Here is an 8,704-nt window from a genome sequence, read left to right as displayed (position 1 = left end):
ACCACTACGTTCTCTTCTCAGAACTTAGTCCCGAAAAGTGGGACTTGGAAAATTTCTTGCGAGACTTCCAGTATGGCGCCAGAGGGTGAAGTCACATCCCCCTGAGCTCCTGCAGTCCCACTGCTCCTATACAGATCAGCAGCTTAAACAATCAGAACAAATGATTTAAGGCAGTAGATAAAAACCTCACTGAATGATCCTGTGTACAGCAAAAAGCAGACAGACTTTGCATGCTCCTGTGAGGGGGAGATACATGTGCAGACAGTCTCTGCAGAGACATCAGGCTGAATATATCCCCTCGCAGTTTCAATTCATCTGAACAGAGGTGGAAAGGCAGGAAAAGATCCACAGCAAGACAGCAACTTGAAAAGTAAGGAGAAGCATTCATATGGAGACATTTCTCTCCAGGCAGACACAGATGTCCCCCAAATATCAGCAAAAGCAGGTGAGAGCTGGGAGAAAGTCAGAGCACACCAAGATGGCTCCAAGCACATGGAGGAGCTGCATGCAGACCCAGAGGAATCGGGTGTCTCAGGAGGCAGAGACTCCCAAGGATTATGGTGAGTTAGCCAGGGCTGTAACAAAAGTATTGATGCCTGCTTTAAATGAACATGAGAAATTGCGAAAATCCCTAGATGATCTCAAAGGGGAACTAACCCTGCAAAACACCAGGATGGTTGAATCTAGAGTGGGGGTCCTGGAGGATGTATCCTCAGAAATGCAGCAGGACATTCAAACTCTTAAAAAAATGAAATAAAACTTTAGAAGACAATGTGAAGGACCTGGAAAACAGGTCACGCAGAAATAATATAAGATTAATAGGAGTCCCTGAAGAGGTGAAACCCTCTCAATTGCAGGACGTCTGCACAAAATGGCTGCCTGAATCTCTGGGACAACCACATGATCACACTAACATCAAATGGAAAGGGCTCATAGACTTGGTCCAGTAAGGCAGAACCAGGAAGGTAGGCAACAAGCAGTAATCGCAAAGTTTATGGACTTTAATGAAAAATCAATATTAAGAGCTTTCAAGAATTTGGGTGGCTTTAATTATGAGGGAATGAAGATCCTAATCTTTCAGGACTATTCTGCTGCAGTATCAAATAAAAGACAGGAGTTCAGTAAAGCTTGCAGTATGCTATATAAGCAAAATAAAACATTTTCCCTGGGATAACCTGCCACCTTAAGAGTCTTCATAAATGGAGGGGCCAAAATATTTGCAGAAGCAGCAGAGTGCTTTAACCACCAGCATGTTGCAGAACTGGGGGACAGAACCTCAGAAAGGACACGGAGATACAGCATGGAGGAAAATAGCGCAGCCAAGAAAAAAGGTTCCCCTGCAAAATCCCCGCACCGCTGAGATGGGCCAGGTTGCAATGAAATAAATATTTCACTCATGAAGGGACTAATGTGATCTGGTTGCAGAGAGATGGTACATGCATAAAATCATGTGAATGGTGGGAGAAAAAGGTGTTTATACAAGGATTGTTGCATTTGGCGATATTAAGTTGATAAAGTTCAAAAGCAACTGAGGGGTTATTGCTAAGAGAACAGTATATGTCTTTTTTTTTTTTTACTTCCATGGTTACATGTTACAAAAAAAAAGTTTTCAAAAATATAAATGAGAGTGGTTGGGTAAAAGGAGGAGGAAGCAGTGGTGAGCTGGGATGAAGCTAAAATGTCACTTCTGGAAAAAGGAATGTCATTAATCTATATGTGTTTTATGGTTTATTTTGTATACTCTGAGTTATATTTGTATTATTTGAAATGTTTTTCACTGGTCGGATATATTGTGATAGAGAAAAAGGAAACAGGCAATCATGGCAAAGTAAGGTTCTTTAAGTCATTATATACATTATGTAAAGGTGTGCTAATCAATATCAGTTTAACAACTAGCCAATGACGAGACTGGTTTCATGGAATGTTAAGGGTATTAACTCCCCAATTAAAACGAACAAAATATGAAAGCATTTTAAGCGCTTAAAATCAGATAGAGCACTTATTCAGGAAACACATCTAACCAGGGAGGAGAGTAAGAAACTCCAGAATAACTGGGTAGGTGACTGTGTATTCTCCCCAGCAGTGGGAAAGAAAGGGGGGTTAGAGATTCTGATAAGCAAAACACTACCATATGAGCTTATATCAACTAGGAGTGACAGAGAGGGAAGGGTGGTAAAGTGTGTTCTCAAGATCAACAATATGGATATATGTATTTATAATATTTATGGCCCAAATGAGCAGAGCCAACCTTTCTTCCAGAATGTAACTGATAAATTGTTGAAAGAAAGAGGAGGTAACCTAATTGTGGGCGGTGATTTTAACGCTGTCAGTGATCCATTTTTAGATAAATCTTATCTTAATCAGAAAAAAGGAAAATCAAGATCTGCACAAAGAAGCATAGGGCTGTTCCAAGAAACATTGGGGTTGTTAGACTGCTGGAGGCCATTTAACCCCAATGAGAGAGAATATACCCTTTTCTCTCACACGCATAACTCTTTCTCAAGAATAGACTATGGGGCCTATGCACAGAGGACCGCCAATAAATATCTCAATTTTTTTTAAGTCTCCATTTTGTGGCGTATTTGTTAGTGGATATGCAGAAACGGCGTATTGGCAATAAAATATCCATGTTTAGACATGGCGAGTATTAATCGGCGTAAATCTCGCCATCATGAACGGAACGGCATTGAGTTGCCGTTAAATAACATAACAGCTGTGCTGCGCGCGCGACTCACGAGACTTAAAATTAAATTGGCGGGCAATTACAATTGCGACGTATCTGTAGTCTGTCACAGTGTATCTCAGAGTACTCATGAACATTGTCAGTGAACAAATACTTGTGCTGTGTGTACAAAGTGGTTGTTGAGGACGTGAATTTAGAATATTGTATATATTTTTGAGTTGTGTGGTACTGTAAGTGTTTCCATTTCACTTGTTGTAAACCGTACAGTTTTCCATTTTTTTTTTACCTTTGTTGTCTTTTCTGATTGATAGAGGTATGTCCGGTATGAAAGTGAGTAGTGGTAGGAGACGTTGTTGTGATGCTGTAGTGCCTGGTTTGCCTAATGCTGCAGCTGTGGGGAATGTTGCTGTGACTGGTGTATCGACTGGTGCTTCAGTGGTGAGTGCTGTTGCAGGTGTAAGTGGGGTGAGTGGTGCTGTTAGGGCGAGTGGATGTGCTAGGGTGATTGGAGGTGCTGTACAGAATGGTGGTGTGACAGGTGTGGTAAGTTCTACTGCTAGTGTGACAGGTGTGTTGAGTGGTTATTCTGGTGTGAGTCATGCTGATGGTGTCATTGGGGTGAGTGTTGGTGCTAGTGTGTGTGGTAGTGCTATTGTGCGTGGTGGTGTTAGGGCGAGTCATGGTGGTTGTCTGAGTCGTGTTGTTAGGGTGACTCGTGGTGCAAGGGTTAATCGTGGCGCTACTGTGAGTCCTGCCGTAATGATGAGTGTTGGTGCTATTGTGAGTGATGTTGCAAGTGTGTGTGGTGGTGGAAGTGTGGCATCAGTTCGTGGTGACAGTGCAATGTTCATGCACTCTATGGATGTGGAGGAGGGAGAGAACAGTGAACAGCAAATGTCGGTTGCTGTGTCTGACAAACAGCATACTAATGTGAAAAAAGAAATGCATGCCGGGGGGCTCCGGAGCTGCTATTAATGGTATCAGCTCCGGAGACCTCGGCATCAATCCAAGGCAGGAAAAGGGCCTGATTTTTTCTAAGTCCCGATCCATCGCAGCTCATCGAGGCATCGCCACACCAATCTACAAAAATGTTATGGTGTATTGGATTTGGGGAGAAGAATGCCTTTCAGGGCTGCGCTAGGCCGCGACAGCCGACTTGCGGGTATCTGAATCACGCGAGTTTATGATCCTTCCGAAAATGGTCGATAAGCGGCTGATCGCCACGCAACTGGCGATTTTCTTTTGGTGATAAAATTTTGTGTCGATACAGGCCGTTATCGAGCACTTATCGAGGCTTACTGAATACTAGTAGCCATTTTGGTCGATAAGTGCTCGATAAGGGCCTTATCGAGGCTTTCTGAATGAGGCCCACAGAGTGAAGGAAGCATCAACTTACACATTCCTTCTCCGGATTTATCTGCCATGCATAGTCCATTCAGACGCCAAGGAGAAGATGAAATTGTGGAGCATGATCATGGCCACCAGGAGCAATTGTTATCGATACAAAGAGCAGAGGAGCGGTTGTTGAAAAGTCACGCGGAACGGCATAACCAATTGATGGGGGTCCATGAAAACTTACTCCACGAAATTAGAGAGGTGAAAGAGATTTTGAAGAGTAATGCAGCAGAATTTACACAGCATAATAAATATATGGAGTCCATCGCTAACAGCTTACTTAAGCAAAACGATCTCCGCAGTTCAGCACTAGTGTCCTCTTTTTTGCCTGCAACATATGTTGGTACTTTGGAGGGAGCAGATTTTTCGACTGATAAATGTCACATTAAACCACATATAGATGCAGAAATTACAACAGAACCGGAAAATCCATCTTTTCCACCATGTACACTGGTATCCTGTGCAGTGGGCGATCAAACACCATGTATACTGGTAGAAAGATATGGTGCTCCGATGCAACCAGACCTATTGAGTCCATCACCTGAAATGGAACCGTTGCCACAGCAATCTATGTCATTAGGTTTCGATGTTGACTGTTTGGCACACAAACAAACAGCCTTTGTTTGTGAAACTGGCATACAGGTGGCTAGTGATGTTGTCTTTGCAAATACAGGTCTGAAAAGAAAAACACAAAAAAAAAAGAGACCCAGAAAATATTGGTGCCAAAAGTCTTCAACCTGGTTTACACATGGCAAAACAGATACTTTAACAAGTGCAAATCCATTAGGCTTGCAAGTTGACAGTACACTTGCTACGCAAACATCAGTGCCACATACATACTCACAGAGCATTATCGCTATAACAGACATGTCACAAGAACTGACAACCAACGTAACAACAGAAAGTACACCGACAGCACCACTGTTATGCTGCAATACAACATCCACAGCAGTGACAGACATACATGCACGCATAATAGAAAATACAAGTGTAGTTTGTGAAACACAAAGTCACAATGTTATTATAAATGAAACCGAGCTACAATTGTCAACAATTCCAGGTATAAAGCGTAGGAAGAGATACGTTTATGTCCAATCCAATGATAAGCAACGTCCAATGACGCGGTCACAACACGTGCTGTAAAATAATTAATACACAGCAATGTTTCAGAACCCATAAGACTATTTCCTGTTTGTTTAGTGTCATGGGTTACTCAATTGTAACATTGTACATAGTAAACCAAAGAACAGTTAGAAAGCCATCATACCGTACTACATGTATGTATGGTTTCATTAAGTTTTAACAATTGCAATACAGGCACATTCGCATTCATATGTAATAAAAGTTAATCACTAATGCTACCCACACACATTTAAGCAAATGCAATGCATGTTTTCCATTTTCTTGTTCAGAAGTAAAGTATTGCAACAACAAGTACATACTTAAGGAATATGAGTGCATATGGAGAATTATATTTCACATCATCAGTAATGCTGTGTAGAAAAAATATAATATATGAAACAAATCAGTTGTGGTAATATTTCTGTGTCCATAATGTGAGCACCCAAATAGAAAAATGTTGTCCATTTCTCATACATGTTATGGACCATAACATCTGCATGTTGCTCACATGTAGCACATGCTTGTAATGTATCTGTAACAACCCATAAACCTGTAATCCAGCAGTAGATGCTTTATAAAGCAACATGTTTGCACAATTTAAGTTTCATTGAACTGTACATGTAAGTATTTAGTAACTACGTTTTTCTACTAACTGTGTGCTGTGAGTTTTTTTTGTAAAAACAAAAAACACAGAATACATCTGCATTGGGGAGGGTTTGTAACATACAAATGTGGCATTTTTTTATGACCTTGAACACCAGTATGCATAGATAAAATGTAACACATTTTGAAATAAGGTAACATGCATTAACGTTCGTATTTCTTAGCAGCACAACTGCATTTGCTGTGATGGAGCGTGTTGGGACAATGTTAACGCGGCCAGATGACACCTATAAAAAACATAATTACAGCAGCTATTAGTTTACAGGTTGACAAGCAGGCAACCGTACGACAAATATATGCATACACAGAAAATCAATACAATTTCTTTACATTTTCACCGAAGCCGAACATATGGAAAAATTCTATCAGGAGAAATTTGACTATACATTCTTGCTTCGTTAGAACAAGGCCGCGTGAAGGTGAGACTTACGGTTGTTGGAATTTAAGTGACTGTTCTCACCTTGGTTTTCAAAGAAGAACATATGTAATGGCACAAACTATGCAATATGTATGAACATGTGAATTCTCCGGACCTGAGCATACAATTCAATGCGGTTGCAGCTGATTGATTGTATAAATCAACAAAGTTACTATGAAGAAGGTACAAATTGTTGCGTTACCGCTGGATACTTTATGCAACAAGAGCATTGTGCAGGGGGATATATAACACGTAATCCGTACATATCTCAGCCAGTCTACAGTGCAACAACCTCTGCTGACCTAAGAAACTACGGTATGATCGGAATGGATCTGCATGGAAACGCTGTTATGTCCTCCACAAAGGATTGCAACGATATGGTTTCGTGGGATAATCAGTACAGTCATGGAAACTACTGAGTTCATTCGTTAAGGTAATTGTCATGTTGTATTTCCAAAGCACAATAGTAAATGTGTATATAAACTATAATTATTCAATTACTCTATTCACCGTTAACATCACCGTCGCATAAGATTTAAAGGTAATATGACGTAAGTTACATTGCTTAACAATATGTTCATAGGTTTCACAATGTGTACATGATCACCAAACTTAGGAATATTCTCACTATTGTAATCAAAAAAACAAAAGCAGTTCTGTTACTTAACTCTTTATTTAAAAAAAAGTTCTTTGTTATGTAACGGTATTTCTGGCCCGGCCTGACCCACCCAATCTCACATTGGCCCCTGTGGTCTAACCGGACCCCATTACAGTGTAGATATGCCTGATGGTGCACCTGTTGGCTACAGGACTCCTGAGTCTCCCGCATGATGGTGTGTGGGGAGGACCCGTCAGACAGGCAGCTGAGGTAGTGTGCTGAGTCTCACCTAGTTCCAGTGCAGCGCCTCCACCTCACCAGGGCCCCTGCGTCCGCATGGGGATGATCCTGACGAGGAACTCCTCGGTGGTGCAACCTCCTGTATAATCATGGGACTCTCACACACAGGGGTTTCTCTGATCAGCTCCATCTTTATTGTCACGGTGGGCATAGCTGCCCTCCACAATGGGTATATTCAGCCGATCATCTCGTCCGTGCTCCCTTTAGATAGGTATATCACCTAGATCAGGGATTCACTTATTCCCGCAGGAATCACTGTCCTGTGCCAGGTCCCTGGACACAGCCTCCCATGGAGTTACTATAACATAACTGACACTCTGATAGAAACTGAACTCCTGCCTCAGCTCTGACAAGAGCTGAACTCTTCCTCCTCTCAGCAGAACCTTCTAGCAACACTAAACTATTAGACACAGTGCTGTGCCTTATGTAAGCTCCTGAGGCTGACACACCTCTGACATCACTAACCATGGAGTCAGAGCATGTGACCAGTCCCAGCCATACACAGGGCACCCCACCAGGGTGTGAGGGGAAACCTCCATAATTACTGCTGGCATGCCCACACTTACCAGGCCTTACTGCCAACAGGAGAGATGACTGTAGGCATTTTACACGACCACTACATTCTCCCCCTGGTGAATCCCATCGTCCTCGCTGGGACCTAAATTTGTATACCTCTTTCCAGGAAGCACTGTAACGGAAAACATAATTAACATCACACATGAATACAGTCATCCGCCAAGCCCGCCCCGACCAGCAGCCACAGACCCGCAGGATGCGTTAGTACCCCCTAAAAATAGTGATCTGGGTCGGGTTTCCTCACCTCCCTGTTACCCATATCCAGGACCGTGACATAATAATGCCTAGGCGATCCTCTCTCTGGCACATAGGTCACCCTATGTTTGTGAACATTTCTCCCTATGCTCCACACTCGCATCAGGGTGTCTATCCTTTCTTCCGCCTTCTTACCTACAATGGCGCTCCCTCTATTGACTAAATACAGCTCTATAGTCTCTTGGAGCCACGTTTCCCTATTGTCCTCAATTTCATCCATCAGGGGCTCCGGAACATAGGGATACTCCAACCCATGGGATTTTTTATATTTGACTATTATAGCCCTCTCCGCCCTACTGACCCTGGTCAGATCAGCATTACCTGCCCTCCCAGGTAACACCCATGATAGGGGCTCATCAGGATCGACTGGATCTGACAGTGTGTCAGGACCCATGGGCGCTATGTCTCTACGCTCCAGCTGGAACCACCTCTTCTGTAATTCCCTGTCCCTCTGCTCGGGTGTAAACTCTCCCTCTTTCCACCAGAAATCTACCACGTCCTCCCGCCGGATGAGGAACCGAGTACAGTCCATCCACGCGGAGTACCCTTCAAATAACGGGGCCCACCACCGGGTCTCCTTAAATGGGTTAGGTCCTGTTTCCCTGTCGTCATCAAATGAAAATACCCCTGACGACCTTGTGGATCGCGAGTTGAACCACCTCGAGGACCCCGGAGCCTTTACTGCCGGTTGGGG

Source organism: Ascaphus truei, chromosome 1 (genome assembly GCF_040206685.1).
Source record: "Ascaphus truei isolate aAscTru1 chromosome 1, aAscTru1.hap1, whole genome shotgun sequence".
NCBI lineage: Eukaryota > Metazoa > Chordata > Amphibia > Anura > Ascaphidae > Ascaphus > Ascaphus truei.
The sequence above is the reverse complement of the archived record's forward strand: the minus strand, read 5'-3'. Positions refer to the sequence as shown.